This window comes from Colobus angolensis, unplaced genomic scaffold (assembly GCF_000951035.1).
Source record: "Colobus angolensis palliatus isolate OR3802 unplaced genomic scaffold, Cang.pa_1.0 Scaffold206, whole genome shotgun sequence".
Lineage (NCBI taxonomy): Eukaryota > Metazoa > Chordata > Mammalia > Primates > Cercopithecidae > Colobus > Colobus angolensis.
Genome location: NW_012115222.1, coordinates 81,569 through 97,946, shown reverse-complemented (window position 1 = coordinate 97,946; position 16,378 = coordinate 81,569). Strand labels below are relative to the sequence as shown.

The window sequence follows — 16,378 nt, the reverse complement described above, 5'->3', positions numbered from 1 at the left end:
ACAATCATGTCATCTGTAAACAGAGAAATGCATCTCAAAATAATAAGAGCTATTTATGACAAACCCACAGCCAATAGCATACTGAATGGGCAAAAACTGGAAGAATTCCCTTTGAAAACTGGCACAAGACAGGGATGCTGTCTCTCACCACTGCTATTCAACATAGTGTTGAGGTATCTTTTTGTTGGCTTTCATATTTAAACATTTTCTGAATTTCTTATTTTTTAGATTTTTTTTTTAATACATAAATACCTGGATTGGTAGCTTGTCTTGAAAGTTAGGTAGATTTGATAACACTGGATCCACACTCTTGCATGGCATCCACCTGCTGTAGCTGAATACTGGCCATTACAGACTGTATTAGGCCCCCTTTACCAAGATTGGTAGCCTGCTTAGACCTTGTAGAAATTTGAGTTTGTAATTTCTGGTGCATAATGAATGTATATTCATTATGTAACACAAAAGGCTTTTTGATTCAGAAATTTATATTCTGGTCTAATTGATTATTTCTAAATTTCAAGAACTGCTAAGATATATAGGCTGTTGATTGGGCATGACTATAAAAGTAAACTAGTTGCAACTCATCTCTAAGCATTTTAGTTTGAAACAATCTCCAAATTATTGATAAACTATCTTGTGTTTAAAGACCATTAAAGAAGGGACATTTTTCTTTTTGAAGATGGACATTTTCTGCTATTAGAGAAATGGGAAATCAGTGGAGAGTATTTCTAAACTATTAAAAGGAAATGAGGTTCTTGTAGTTTTTGAGTTGTTTGTATATTTAACGGTTAAAAATGAATTAAAGTACCTTAGCTCTTCCATTCTTCTCTACATTCCTAATGTACTCTAAGATGAATTACTACCACTATCCTTTTAGAGTTGACCTGATTAATTCCTTTCTGTTACCTAAGAGTAAGCATAATGAAGCATAACGAGTCTATTCTTTTTTAGAATAACAACTTTATTGAGATATAATTCACATATTATAAAATTTACCCTTTAACTTTTGAAATTACAATTCAATAATTCTTGATATACTTACAGAATTGTGTAGTCATCACTACTATCTAGTTTTAGAATATTTCATGCCCCTAAAAGAAACCCAATAACTCCCCATTCCTTCCTCCCCCTAGCTCCAGGAAACAACTAACCTACTTTCTATGTTGCATCTTGTATCTGACTTCTTTCACTCAGCATGCTTTCAAGGTTCATCTATGCTGTAGCATGTATCAGTATTTCATTACTTTTATGGTCTAATGATGTTCCACTGTGTATAACACATTTCATCTACATATTCATCAATTGGTGGACATTTGGGTTGTTTCCACTTTTTGGCAGTTACGAATTATACTACAATGAACAGTTACGTACAAGTTATGTGGACATATGTTTTCACTTCTTAGGAGAATTGCTGAGTCATGGTTACTCTATGTTTAACATGTAAGGACCTGCCACACTGCTTTCCAGAGTGGCTGTACCATTTTGGAATCTCACTAGTAATGAATGAGGGAGGGTTCCAATTTGTCCACATGCTCGCCAAAACTTGTTATTGTTCATCTTTTGATTACAGCTATTTTTGGGAGTTTGAAGTGATATCTCTTTATGGTTCTGACTTACATTTACCTGATAACTAATGATGTTAAGTGTATTTTCATGTACCTATTGGGATTTGTTATGTCTTCTCTGAAGAAATTCCTATTTGAATTCTCTGCTTATTTTAAAATTGGGTTGTCTTTTTATTGTTGCATATCAGTTTTTATATCTGGATAAAAGTTACTTATCAGATATATGGTTGTTAATATTTTCTCTCATTCTGAGGTTTGTCTTTGCTTTCTTAATGGCGTCCTTTGAAGCAGAAATGTTTTTAAGTTTGTTAAGTTCCATTTATTTTTCATTTTGTCACTTCTGCTTTTGGTGTCATAACAGAAAAAGCATTACCCAATTCAAGGACACAAAGATTCACACCTACGTTTTCTTCTAAGAATTTTATAGTTTTGGCTTCTATATTTGGTTTTGAATTACTTTTTAAGATAGGGATTTAGCTTCATTTGTTTACATGTGTATATTTAGTTGTCCCAGCACCAATTATTGAAAAGACTATTATTTTCCTCATTGAATTGCTTTGGTTCTCTTGTTAAAAATCAATTGACTATAAGGGTAAGGGCATATAACTGAACTCTCATTCTATTCTATCTCTACGTCTGTCCTTATGTCAGTACCAAACTGTCTTGATTACAGTAGCTTTGTTGTACTGTACTGTACGGTACTGTACTGTAGCTTTGGATTTTGAAAGTATGAGTCCTTTTATCTTCTTTTTTAAGGTTGTTTTGGCTATTCTGAGTCCTTTCCATTTCCATATTATTTTAGAATCAACTTTCCAATTTCTTCCCAAAAGACAGGCAGGATTTTGATAGATATTGCATTTACTCGGCGTATCAGTTTGGGGAATATTGATATCTTAGCAGTAATAACTTCTGATCCATGAACATGAGATGTCTCTTCATTTAGGTGTTTAATTTTTTTAATTTTGTTGTTTTCAATGTACAAGACTTTCACTTCTTTTGCTAAATTTAGTACAAAGTATTTCATTCTTTTTGCTGCTTTTATAAATGGAGTTGTTTTCTTAATTCTGTTTTTGAGTTGTTTATTTGTAGTGTTTAGAAATAAGATTTTGCACATTAATCTTGTATCCTGCAATTCTGTGAACTTGTTTATTCTAATTTTTTTTGAATGCATATCTTAGACTTTTCTTTATACAATATCATGTCATTTGTGAATAAGATCTTCTTTACAGTATGGATGTCTTTTACATCTTTCTTGTCAAATTTCTTGAACACTTTTATTATGAAAGGGTTTTGGATTGTATTAAATAATTTTTTGCCTCTATTGAGATAATTATGTAATCTTTTTTTGTAAATATTATTTAATGTTTATTGATTTTCATATGTTATACCTACTTTGTATTCTTAGGATAAATCCCACTTGGTCATGCTGTATAATCTTTCTTATATGCTGCTGGATTCTGTATGCTAATATTTTGTTAAAGATTTTTGTGTCTGTATGAACAATATCGTTCTATAGTATCCTTGTGATATCTTTGTCTGATTTTGGTGTCAGAGTAACACTAGCTTCATAGAACAAATTGGTAAATACTCCCTCCTTTACTAATTTTTGGAAGAGTTTATGAAGTGTTGATGTTTCTGCCTTTATTTTTCTCTACTTCATTTCTTTCTGCTCTGATTTTTCCTTCTATTTGCTTATTCTGGCTTTAGTTTGCTCTCCTCTTTCTAGTGTCTTAAGGTGCATAACAAAGTTGTAGACTTGCAATCTTTTTTCTTGTTTAACAGGCATTTACAGCTATAAATTTGCCTTGAATATTGTGTTAGCTGTATGCTATACATTTTGATACTATTTGTTTTTATTCCTTTCAAAGTATTTTTTTTAACTTCTCGTGGTCTTTCTTTCAACTTACTGGTTACGAGTGTGTTAATTTACATCTATTTGTGAGTTTCCCAAATTTCCTTCTGTTATTGAATTCTAATTTTTATTTCACTGTGGTTGGAGAGTATATTTTGCATGATTTCAATCCTTGAAAACTTATTGAGGTTTGTTTTCTGAGTTAAATATGGTTTATCCTAGAGAATGTTCCTTGTGCACTAGAGAAGAATGTATTCAGCTATTTGGTGGAATGTTTTACAGATGTGTGTTAGGTTTAGTTGTTTTATGGTGGTATTCAATACTTCTATTTTTGTTGAACTTCTGCCTAGTTCTGTCCATTGTTGAAAGGAGGTCTTGAAGTCTCCAACTATTGTCAAATTATTGATTTCTCCCTTCAATTCTGTCAGCTTTTGCCTTTTGTATTTTGGGCCTCTATTGTTAGGTACACATACATTTATAATTGTTATCTCTTTTTGATGCATTGACCCTTTTATTATAAAAATCCCTACTTATCTCTTAAAAATTTTGTCTCAAAGTATATTTTGACTAATATTAGTATATCAACTCAAGCCCTATTTTGGTTAATGTTTGCATGGTGTATTTTTTCCTGTTCTTCTACTTTCAAGTACTCAAGTTTTTGAATCTCAAGTATATTTCTTGTAGGTTGCAAAAGATGAATCTTTTATATAATTCCATTCCAATTTCTAGCTTTTTAATTCATGTGTTTAATACACTTATATTTAGTGTAATTACTAATAAGGAATGATTTATAGCTACCATTTTTCTATTTGTCTGCACGTCTTTTGCCTTTTGTTCTCTACTACCTGTCCTCTACCAATAAATTTTGTGTTAAAGAAATATTTTCTAGTGCACCATTTAAATTTCCTTGCTGTTTCTTTTGCTATAGTTTTCAAGTTTTTTTCTTAGTGGTTTTTCCAGGGATTAAAATTATTATCTTAACTTAAAACAATCTAGTTTGGATTAATAACAACTTAATTTCAATAGTACACAGAACTTTTTTTCAAATATAGCATTTTCTATTTAAAGCTTATAAAGAAGCAATATATTGTTTAGACATAATACATATGTGGTAAGGCATTAATGAAAATCAAGGGACAATAAACATAAAAGCTCATTATAAAGCTTCACCTCCATGGGTGGCAGGGGAGTGGGATAAGACCAAAGTTTTTTTTTTTTTTTTTTTTGAGATGGAGTCTTGCACTGTCACCCAGGCTGGAGTGCAGTGGCGCAATCTCGGCTCACTGCAAGCTCCGCCTCCCAGGTTCACACCATTCTCCTGCCTCAGCCTCCTGAGTAGCTGGAACTACAGACACGTGCCACCACGCCTGGCTAATTTTTTTGTGTTTTTAGTAGAGATAGGGTTTTCACCATGTTAGCCAGGATGGTCTCGATCTCCTGACCTTGTGATTCGCCTGCCTTGGCCTCCCAAAGTGCAGGGATTCCAGGCATGAGCCACCATGTCCAGCTGACCAAAGATATTCTTAGTATTTTATTCCTCAAACAGGATAAGCATATAAGTGTTTGAGTTACAAATTTTTTTTTACATTAAAACATCTAAAAATTTACTTATAGTAAAATTAAAGCTTTATTTTTGGCATACAGTTCAGACAAATGCCTAGAGTTGTGTAACAGCCTTTGCATTCAGGATACATAACTGTTCCATTTCCCCCAAATTCCTTTGTACTGCCCCATCTACCCAAACCCTCATCCTATTCCCAACCCTTTCCTAGAATTTTGCATTTTCCAGAATGTACAAATAGAATTATACAGTACGTATTTTTTTCGAGCCAGCCTTCTTTCCATCACTTAGCACAGTGGTTCTTAAACAGTACATTTGGCCATATCTAGAAACATTCTTGGTTGATTAAATTGGCATAGGGAGGGAGACACAACTGGCATCCAGTGGGTAGAGGCCAGTGATGCCTGCAAATATGCCTTACAATGCACAAGACAGCTCCCCACAATACAAATTTATCTGGCCTGAAGTGTAATCGTGCTAAGGTTTAGAAACCATGTTGGCACAATGCGTCTGAGATTTGTCTATGTTGCTGAATGTTGTTCCTTAGGATGTACCACAGTTTGTTTATTCATTTTTGTGTTGAAAGACATTGGCTTATTTCCAGTTTTTCTATAAACAGTTACATAAATTTTTGTGTCAACACAGGGTTTCATTTCTCTGGGTGCCTATCTAGAAGTGAGAAATCTGGATTATATGGGTTCACTTTTTAAGAAACTACCGAACTATTTTCTCGTACTCCTGCACCGTTATGCATTCCGACCCGCAATGTGTGAGTTTCCAGTTGTCTTGCCAACATTCGTTGTCATCTTTTTCAAATGTTGATTCAGGCTTACATCCCTAGAGCAAACCTAAATTGCTCATCATGTATTTTTCCGTTCATGTATAGCTGGATTTGATTTCCTAATATTTTGTTGTGTACTTGTAAAAATCTATATTCATGAGGTATGTGTCTGTAGTTTTATTGTAATACCTTTGGGTTTGATATTAAGGTAATGCTGGATCCGCAATGTGTTGGAAAATGGTCCCTTCTCTTCTATTTTCTGATAGAGATTGTGTAGGGTTGTTATTATTTCTTCCTTACATATGTGGTAGATTTTGCTAGTGAAGTCGTGTGGATCTAAAGTTTTCTTTATTTGAAGGTTTTAAACAAAGAATGCAATTTGTTTATAGATACAAGATAATTGAGATTATTACTTCTTCAGTGAGTTTTTGTAGTTCGTATATTTCAAGGAATTGGACCGTTTCACCTAAGTTGTCAAATTTATGGGCTTAGAGTTGTTCATAGTGTTTCCTTAATGCACTATTGATGCCTCTGGAGTCTCTGGTGGTATCCCCTGGCATCCTCTGTTGGTAATCTGTGTTTTCTTCTTCTTTTTTTTGATCTGTGTGGCTAGAGGTTTGTTGTTTAGAAACACATACATCTGTGATAAAACTTTCAAGATAAGCAACAATAAACACAAGAGTTCAGTGTAAAGGTCACCTCAATAGGTGACAGGGAAGGGGAATTAAACATGGAGGTTCTAGGGCTTCAAAGATATTTATAATCTGGTTCTTAAAGAGTATGATAAATATATGGGTAAACAATTATTAATCTTTAATTCACTATAATCCACATATTTGTATGTGTGACATATGATGTATTCATCCTAAAAATTACATAATACATATCTCAGGAAACTTGCAAGTAACCTGAACTCCATAGTTTTGTGCGGATGTTGGATTTAGATTGGACAAGTAAAGGATGATGACCCTAGGAGACATGATAATTAAGACGAAAGACCAACTTTCTACTTCCTTTACCTAACTCCAGGATGACTATAAAATAAATATTCTTTTTGCTTTCCCAAAACCCATGCTGGAGGTGAGAATTCATTCTCACACTCTAAACATCCTCTCTCCTGACTAGTCTACAATTATTCTTAAATTCAGAGAGTATTTTGACCCTTTGAAGAGACTGAAAAGTTGAGTGTGCCTAATGGTTTGTATGTGGAATGCCCCAGGCAGAGGGACTTCCTAGGAGCTAAGCTGTTGCTTGGCTATCTTTGTGCCATACGTGACTTCTGTTTGAGTTCCAGCATTAGCCAGAAAGTCTAACATATATTGCCAACCCTCTCCCTGTCCAGAACTCTTGTGGCTGGCTCTAAGGCAGATAGGGTGTTTATTCCATATCCTTGATGATAAGCTGTGATCTTGTTCTGGGGAATGTCCCTTTTCCCATTCAAGTGTATGATCATATTTTCAAGCAATCGCGTTTACATTCAGCCTGGAAACTTTCTGCCCAATTCTCAAGTTCTACCGCCAGCAGCTTGGATACTGCAGAATGCTGATTTAGCTCATAGGCTGCATTGAGCCACATTGCCATGGTAACCAGCAGACAGACCTGAGAGAAGCAAGGCTGCAGAGAAACTGTAGCCATCACCAAACAGCAAATCAAAGGGAAGTGTCTCAGGAGAGATTTCTAATTATCACACATTTGTCCTTGCAGCCAAACCAGGATGCAATGGAAATGGTGCCTTTGGCACTAGCATCTTAGGTCACAAAATCAGGTAAACTTTCCTGGGCTCCTTTGGGAATGCCACAGAGTCTCCTGCTGCCTTAGGTGTATTGAAATAGATTCTTACATTGACCTTTCCCTTAGAGTTGTCACCAAGTCCTTGGCAGTGATAACTAAAATGCTGTACAGCTTAAGGTATTTTATGGATGGCAAGGCAATTTAAAAAAGTCTCACATCTGTAGGGGGGTGAGCCGGATATAATAGCTAATAGCATCTGAGATGATTCTGACATCTTAACGAGATTGCCTCTGTTGATTCCTTATTTTATTCTTTTTTACATTCTCTTTAATATAAGCAAGCTTATTTCAATAATCTTTAATGCAAGTGGAGTACTAACTGATATGTTTATATGCAAATATATGCAAATCATATAGTAAGATAGGGCTCCTAGGGTAACAACTGGTAACATCCATGTTTACTTACAAAGAAAGTGCTCAAGGTTACAAAGCTATCACGAAAGATTTACTAATAATTTGCTGGGGAAATAGTTGTAGAAATCCATTTTCTGCTTTTAAATGTGCTGAGATCAAGGCTGTCTGATTCTTGAGACAGGGAGAATGTGATAAATGAAGACACAACATCACATGAATAAAATTCGAATTGCCTGTGCTAAGAGTGGCTTTGAACTTCTCCTTGCAGTCGGACCAAGCTGCAGAGGCATCTGCATTAGTAGAGGTCTTTAACGTATCTGTTCTGCATTAATTCATATTTCTGAATGGCATATGCTGGAGGCTGGCCTGAATCACCTTTGTTTTATTAAAGGTGCATTTAAGGTCAACTACCACTAACTGCATTGTTAAATATTGATTTAGCCATTTGAATTAATGTAATTTTCAGTACTTTTTCTACTTAATATACACCAGCACTCCCATGACCCAGTCAGACAGAAGATCAATACATGGGCACTCAGCTTGTATTGAAGCTGGGGTTGACTGCTTGCTTGTTTTCCTGTGAAGGCCAAAGTGTTCAAAATAATGGGCTATTGGCTTATCTACTTACCTTCTGCAAAACTTGTGAATGCTTTCATCTCTTGCAGGATGTTTTTGACCTATTTAGTGATCAATGTCTCTCAGAATTCTGAGCGATTAGGTTTCTCTTGTCGAGGAACAAATGGTAGCAAGAAAGCAAAAACCCAAACCTGAAACATTAAAATAGCCAGGTCGGCACTACATGGATTCGTATTTCAAGACTTTAAACAAGCCTTAGGTTACTTTACTCAGCACTTTCATCTTACTGGTGATGAAACTGAGAGTTTAAATGACTTTTCAAACTGCTAGAGTCAGAACTAGAATCTCTGACTTCTAAAGATTCACTTTTCATTGTACTTATTGACTTGTAGTATGTATCATTTATTTTTCTGCAAACTGAGGCAAAGTAAAGGAATTTTGTGACCATATTCATTAAAAATATCATTGTATCAGGCTTAGAGGAGGTTGGTATTAAAATGAAATAGTTTATTTTAGTGGACTCTAAATGGAGACTCCATCCCTATGAGCTGCCATGAGAATATTGCCTCCTTGGTAAACTTTCAGCTTAGCTCTCTAATCTCTAGACAATACCAACTGGCTTCGCTTACTCTGGTTTATTGAGATCAATTAATCTGTAGTTGGTGTATGTTCTTTTCCTGCCTACCCTCCAGTTAAGCCTAGAGGTGCCAGGGGCTGTCTTTGCCACTGTATACAAAAAGTCTGCCTAAGAATGCAGCAATCATTTGAGGAAACAGTCAAGAGTCAGAGACCAAGCCCTGGCAATGAGAAGTGTCTGGATTTCGACATGCCTAAAGTTAGTGATACACCTGAAAATTTAGATTATGTAAGTGAGCAAATACCCTTATTTGCTTAAACTGTTTTTTTAAAAAAATACAACAGAGTCTCAACTTCCTGATGAATACATAAGCTGAGTTGGGTATTTGGGAAATACTTGGATCTTGATGGTATAGTATCAAGCTTCAAAATCATGGAGTAGTTTCACAAAAATTTCTTACAGCATTTCTAAATGTGTTACAACAGGCCAGGTAATAGGTCTCAGGTAAGCATCTATATCCAAGATCCCTCTTTTCAGTCTGTATCTAGACAAACAGATGTACAGTATGACCATTGTAAATTGCCATTTTATGTTCAAAGTCATTACATAATGTCAGTGCTTCCAGGGTTCAATAATACCTTAATGATGGTAGGGTATTGTCTTCATTGTAAAAGCTAAAGTTATCTAAGTTGGTTTTTTTGGTCAAAACTTTCACTTTAGGAAAATTTTTCTGTTCCAAAACTGAAATTGATTATTAAGAAAGGAAAGCACAGAGATTGAAATTGCAGACTTTTTAGCACTGGAAGAATAACCTTGGAGATGGTTTGAGACTCAATTTACAGGTACCACTGAGGCCCTGAGGATTTAGATGACTTGGCCTCAGCTGTACAGCTCCTTTAGCGGTGGAATTGACACTAATACCCCCATCTCCAACTGGAGCACTTTCCTCTGTTCTGACATTCACAGCCTGATGGACTTGCTTGTCTCCTCTTATTTGGTAGCATGCTGGGAGATACTTTCTATCACTGGGCTGCCTGCGGTCAAAAATTTCTAATGTTTAGATGATATAGGACAGTAGCACAATTTACTGACAGCTGTGGAAGTAATTTGGTTTATGTCCACATTTTCTAAGTGCAAGCAAAGGTGTTGTAGCACTCCAGTCCCTGTAGAGCTTACGAATGTAATTAGAAAATGGAAGTTTAAACCAGGCAAAAAGAATTAAATTAAGTGGAACAAACACAATAAACAGAATCAAATGTTTTGTCTCAGCACCTGGTTACAAAATGAGGCCCAGGGATCAATGATGAGAGTCACACAGCTTTTAGGTAGTATCTCCACCTGCAAGAGATGGTAGTGGATGCAGATTTGTTCATTCCATTTCTTTGGGCAGTTTTTATTCACATCACATAGACCTCCTCACAAACACTCTGCAGTTATGTGCAATTAAATGAACTTATTGACGTAAAGGATACTTGATATATTAAAAAATATTAAATATTAATGATTTTTGCCTCTATGTATTGGATGTAGTGTTCATGGAGAAAAAGTCTATAAGAACTGTAACATCAAAATTATAAAATGTCTAGATGTGAAGTTCATAAAGCTGAAACTACTTTTTTCTTAAACAAAGGCAGATGCTTTGTGTAGATGGATATCTTTTTCTGTGTTCTAGGCATTTGCTTTCATTTTTGAAACCCTTTTAAGTGCTACATGAGGCACCTGGCCCTGGAGTGAAAAGAGATTAAAAACACCTTGGGGAATCTTAATTCCCTCTAAATCACTTTTTTCTCCCTTTAAAAAAAGAAGTTGGTCTTGAATGAAATATGGAACCTTATCCACCTTGCGAATAATCTACTCTCTTCTCCTCTTGCCCCAGAGTTCCAGGGCTTGCTGACAGATAGGGGGTGATTAAAAATTCTCATCATGCCCATGTGCCTTGTGCCCTCTCCTTTGTCATTCTGCAGTTGGGTATCAAAGCTGTAGCATCTATGTTCTTTGAAGACTAAGCAGGTTGGACATGCAATTTAGATGAAAAACAATTACTCTGTTAGCTTGCTTTTGGCAAGAGTGTATTAAGGCTCATCTCACTGATGGGAAACAAAAGCTGCACTTCATCTTCATGAATTTCAAATGAGGGAGAGAGAGAGAGGAGGAAACTGTTTTCTGGCAGGAGCTTTTCTGCATAACCTTTCTCTGATGAGTGGGTTCCTTTCTTGATAGAATACCCTCAGTATTGGCTTGGATAATAATGTGTTTCTCTCCATGCACAGATGGTGCAAATGATCATGTGGTTCTACTGGTGGGGAGCCTTTGAAACACAAAAAGAGGGCTAAGCAGATGAAGTACGTTCTGTGGCATTTTTTTGAACTTACGAAGGGAAGAGAATTAATAGCCATATTGTGCTGGTATCTTTTGTTATAAATGTGTTTGGTTTTGAGAAAACAAGCAAACAAAAGGCAAATTTGCATATTTGTGAATCATCTATGCTTCGAGTGAAATTGAACCTTGAGAAAGAGCACTTTATCTCCATGAGTTCAGTTCAGGTAGTTACACTAGATCATCAACTTGTGGATAACATGTCACACATTTTTTGTGATGTCAGAATGAGTTCTTGGCCTTGACTGTTGAAGACAGAGCATCCTGAGCCAAATGGGACAGTTGCTGAGTGAGGACACCAAACCTACTCTTAGGAGGCACATATTGCCAACAATATTATCCAGATAAAACACACGAAAGAAACATCAAAGGTAGTACTGAAAGGGAATAAAGGTCACCCCAGGCCAGCAGGCATCACATGTGTCTGCAGGAATGTTGTTAAGGGGAATAAGGCCAGATTTATGGATATGAGACCTGTGCAATCACTTGAGGCCCTGTGCTTGGAAGGCCTCATGCTTGGTTTGAAAAATGGTTTGGCTCTGTGTTCTCACCCACATTTCACCTCGAATTGTAATCCCCATGGTACCCTCATATGGAGGAAAGTGACCTGGTGGGAGGTGATTGGATCATGGGGGCAGTTTCCCTTATGCTGTTCTCATGATAGTGAGTTCTCACTAGATGTGATGGTTTTATAAGTGTTGGACAGTTCCTCCTCCACATGCTCTTTCTCTCACCTGCCACCATGTAAGATGTGTCTGCTTCCCCTTCCCCCATCATGGTAAGTTTCCTGAGGCATCTCCAACCATGCAGAACTGTGAGTCAATTAAACCTCTTTTCTTTATAAATTACCCAGTCTTGGGTATTTCTTTACAGCAGTGTGAAAATGAACCAATATACTTAACTTGATGCTCTGTTCTAGCTGTCTTGAAATTCTTACTAACTTTTGAACTCGGAACCCTACGTCTTCATTTTGTACTGGTCCCCACATATTTTATAGCTAATCTGAAGGAGGAGTGAGAGGTGATGAGGGATGAAGGGTGTGGGGAGTGTATGCTACGGCTGCCTGCTGTCAAAGTTCTCGAGGTATGACATTAGAGTACAACTCTCCTACTATAACCAGTACAGTCAATTGCTCCTTGAGGGCAGGCAGAGTGAATGGTATCTTCTGGAGACAGCTTTGAAAGAAAGGTCGCTTTCCCCCCATGAGCTATGTGTCTCTTCACGTATTCACCTCAGCATGTTATATTCTTAGAGTCAAAACTGGTACCATACCTGAAGGTAATACTATGTGAGTCACTTCAAAATAAGACATGTTTTGTTGACTCGTGGCTAACATGTAGAAAATCTATGATTTTTTTCCTAGAAAGTAAGGCATAGATTTCAGTTCAGGCTATGAACAAATTTATTATTTCTGTATGACATTTGGGGTTTTAAGTTAAATCGCAATTTTCCCTTATAGTCTGTGGTTAAATTCTAATCCCTAAGCTAGTTCATGTTGGAGATCTGGTAAGATTCTACTAAATTCTTCAACTTTAAATATATCTATAATGAAAAAGTGGTTCTAGGCTTGATACATATGTTGTAGGACATTTATGAGAAGAAATACAGCATAGAGAAGAGGCTTTTACTGAGACAGAATCGGATCCAAGTTCTGGCTCTGCCACTGAAGAGCTCCTTGCTGTTAGAAAAGTCATTTCATTGCATTAAGATAGTTTCCTCAATAGTAAAAATCAGGAGAAGCTTATTACTTTTCATGGGTTATGTCAGTATTAAAAGAAATAGCAAATATAAAGTGATTAGAATAGTTCATGGCCCGTGGTGCAGGTGTTTTTAGAAGTATATGAATTTAGACTGGGCATGGTGGTATGCATCTATAAACCCAGCTCCTTGGGAGGCTGAGGAGGGAGGATCACCCGAGCCTAGGCATGTGAGGCTGCAGTGAGCTATGATTGCGCCACTCTCCTCCAGTCCAACCTGCGTGACAGAGTGAGAACCTGTCTCTAAAAGCAACAGCAACAAAACAATATGAATTTAGTTATTTGTAGTTACCTGGCTATTATTCACTCTTCTTAATATTAACCTTATTGTGTGGACTAACCTCACTATTTAAAGTCCATGTTCAAATGAGATTTCATCCTATATGCATGTAGAAAAGAAAGGAAAACAATCCGGAAAGTATAAACTAACTTAATTTTTAAGCATATTTATTCATAAAATGTTTATAACTTTTCTGTGTAAAGTATGTGACTTTTTCCCCAGTAGGCTTAGAATTAGATCTATATAGGGTGTACATAAAAATTTTTTCAACTCTGAATCTGAATGTTTCCCTTTGTCTTTTACAGCCTCCCAAATGTCCACATAGATAATATCAACCCTCAATGCAAATTACAAGAATGTTATTTTAAAATGTCATAAAAAGTGACCAAGCTGACCTAAACCCCACCACAGCATGAATAGCTTCCATTTAACTAGCATTTAGTTCACTCCTAAATGGTAAGTATATCAGTTGTAAGTCCACCGCCATGTGTCTCCCTTCGAGAAGGCCCCATTTCATGGTTAACGTCATAGCTGTGAAATGGAAACCTCTGCTTTCCATCCTGTGAGGGAGGCCCTCTGTGTTGGGGGTTGGGGTGGGGTTTAAAAACATAGGATGTTTATAAAGTCCTGATGAAACTTTAAAATGTAAATACAATATACGAAAGAAACTTGTAAACATCTCCTGCAAACCTATTTTGTAGAGTTTTTAACACTGTACAATTCAAAAATCTAGACCAGCACAACCACCATCTTTGGTGATGCATTGTTCATTCTGATTTTCCAAGCCATTGAGAACATTCTGCACTTGGTGCTGAGTGATTTCATGAACTGCCATCTGTGAACACAATCCTAAATTTATTCACTGTGTGGTTTTGATGAGGAGGCAGGTTTATGTAGGACCTGTTTTTTTTTTTTTAAAGTCTGAGTGGGTTTTGAGAATGCAGCCAAGTAATTCATCCCAGTCTACTCATATTTTCTTAAAAGGATATCATGGATGAACCATTAACCCTTTGAAATAAAATCACCCAGGAAGAAAACATGATAAAAAATAATGAAATTGTTATAATTTAGGGAAAAACTTCATAACATCTCAAAGTAACACCACATAAACTGTGTATATATTTTACAAAAAGAATCAGTTACACTTCCCTGACAGCAGATATTGAGTAAAATCAACATTAATATTAAAAACTTTCTATTAAAAATTCAAATTGTGTACTTTTATAAAATTACCTTATGTATACATCCACATACCCCCATCTTTAAACTTATAGACATTTCACATTGCTGCATAGATCTAGTAAATGTGTTTTCTGCCTTCCAAGGGACATGCATTTTTAAGTGAATAAATCACTTAAATGAGTCAAAGGATTGGTACGCTGTGTTAACAGAAGGAAACTTCTATCACTTTTAGAAAATATCTAAACTCTCTTTCAGAGACTTCCTTTTCTTCTAAATTCCTGGTTAGGCCGGGTGCGGTGGCTCAAGCCTGTAATCCCAGCACTTTGGGAGGCTGAGACGGGCGGAGCACGAGGTTAGGAGATCGAGACCATCCTGGCTAACACGGTGAAACCCCGTCTCTACTAAAGATACAAAAAAAAAATTAGCCGGGTGAGGTCGCGGGCGCCCCCTGTGGTCCCAGCTACTTGGGAGGCTGAGGCAGGAGAATGGCGTGAACCCGGGAGGCGGAGGTTGCAGTGAGCTGAGATTCGGCCACTGCACTCCAGCCTGGGCGACAGAGCAAGACTCCGTCTGAAAAAAAAATAAAAAATAAAAAATAAATAAATAAATAAATAAAATAAATTCCTGGTTAAACTAAGAGAACAAAATCCGAAGTCAATGAAATTTTTACTAGAATAGTTCTAATTTTAATATGGTATTTGTTTGTAGTGTTAAGGGGGAGCAGTTTAGGAGAATACTGTTTTCTTTTCATAATTCTTTGAAGTTATTTATTTCTTTACCTAACTTTTTTACACTAGAAATTTTTGATTAGCTATAATATACTTTCATCACACCATTTTATGACTTTTAAAAATGAAGTTATAATAAGTAATATTGAGTGACTTGCATTAGGGTGGCCACTGTGGATGGACCCTTAGCGGGGAGGAATATGATTCAGAAAAAAAAAAAGTTTTGGTTCCCGTTAGGAAAAAAAAATGTAGGTTTGGGGCCTGCTGACTTTCTTCAGCATCATGTTGCTCTAGAGCAATTGTATATATACAATTCTTTCTCAGACTTCATGGCTATAACACCAAAAGCAACGACAACAAAAGCCGAGATTGACAAATGGAATCTAATTAAACTGAAGAGCTTCTGCATAAAACTATCATCAGAGTGAACAGGCAACCTACAGAATGGGAGAACATTTTGCAATCTATCCATCTGACAAAGGGCTAACATCCAGAATCTAGAAAGAACTTAAACAGATTTACAAGAAAACCACATCAAAAGGTGGGCAAAGGATATGAACGGACACTTATGAAAAGAAGACATTTATGCAGCCAAGAAGCACATGAAAAGCTCATCATCACTGGTCATTAGAGAAATTCAAATCAAAACCACAGTGAGATACCATCTCACGCCAGTTAGAATGGTGATCATTAAAAAGTCAGGAAACAACAGATGCTGGAGAGGATGTGGAGAAATAGGAATGCTTTTACACTGTTGGTGGGAGTGTAAATTAGTTCAGCCATTGTGGAAGACAGTGTGGTGATTCCTCAAGGATCCAGAACCAGAAATACCATTTGACCCAGCAATCCCATTACTTGGGTATATACCCAAAGGAATATAAATCATTCTACGATAGACACATGCACACGTATGTTTATTGCAGCAATATTCACAATAGCAAAGACTTGGAATGAACCCAAATGCCCATCAATGATAGACTGGATAAAGAAAAGGTGGCA

The 16,378-nt window shown here is 36.3% G+C and overlaps 1 long non-coding RNA gene across 1 annotated transcript in view; it reads left to right on the top strand.

The window, feature by feature from the left end:
* Positions 1 to 7,338: 7,338 nt before the first annotated feature.
* The window catches only part of LOC105511865, a 12,324-nt gene continuing 3,284 nt past the window's right edge, over positions 7,339 to 16,378 (top strand). Inside the window, exons 1-2 of the long non-coding RNA XR_001001780.1 lie at positions 7,339 to 7,524; positions 12,352 to 12,515. This is a non-coding gene — a long non-coding RNA (uncharacterized LOC105511865). The remainder of the gene's footprint in view (positions 7,525 to 12,351; positions 12,516 to 16,378) is intronic.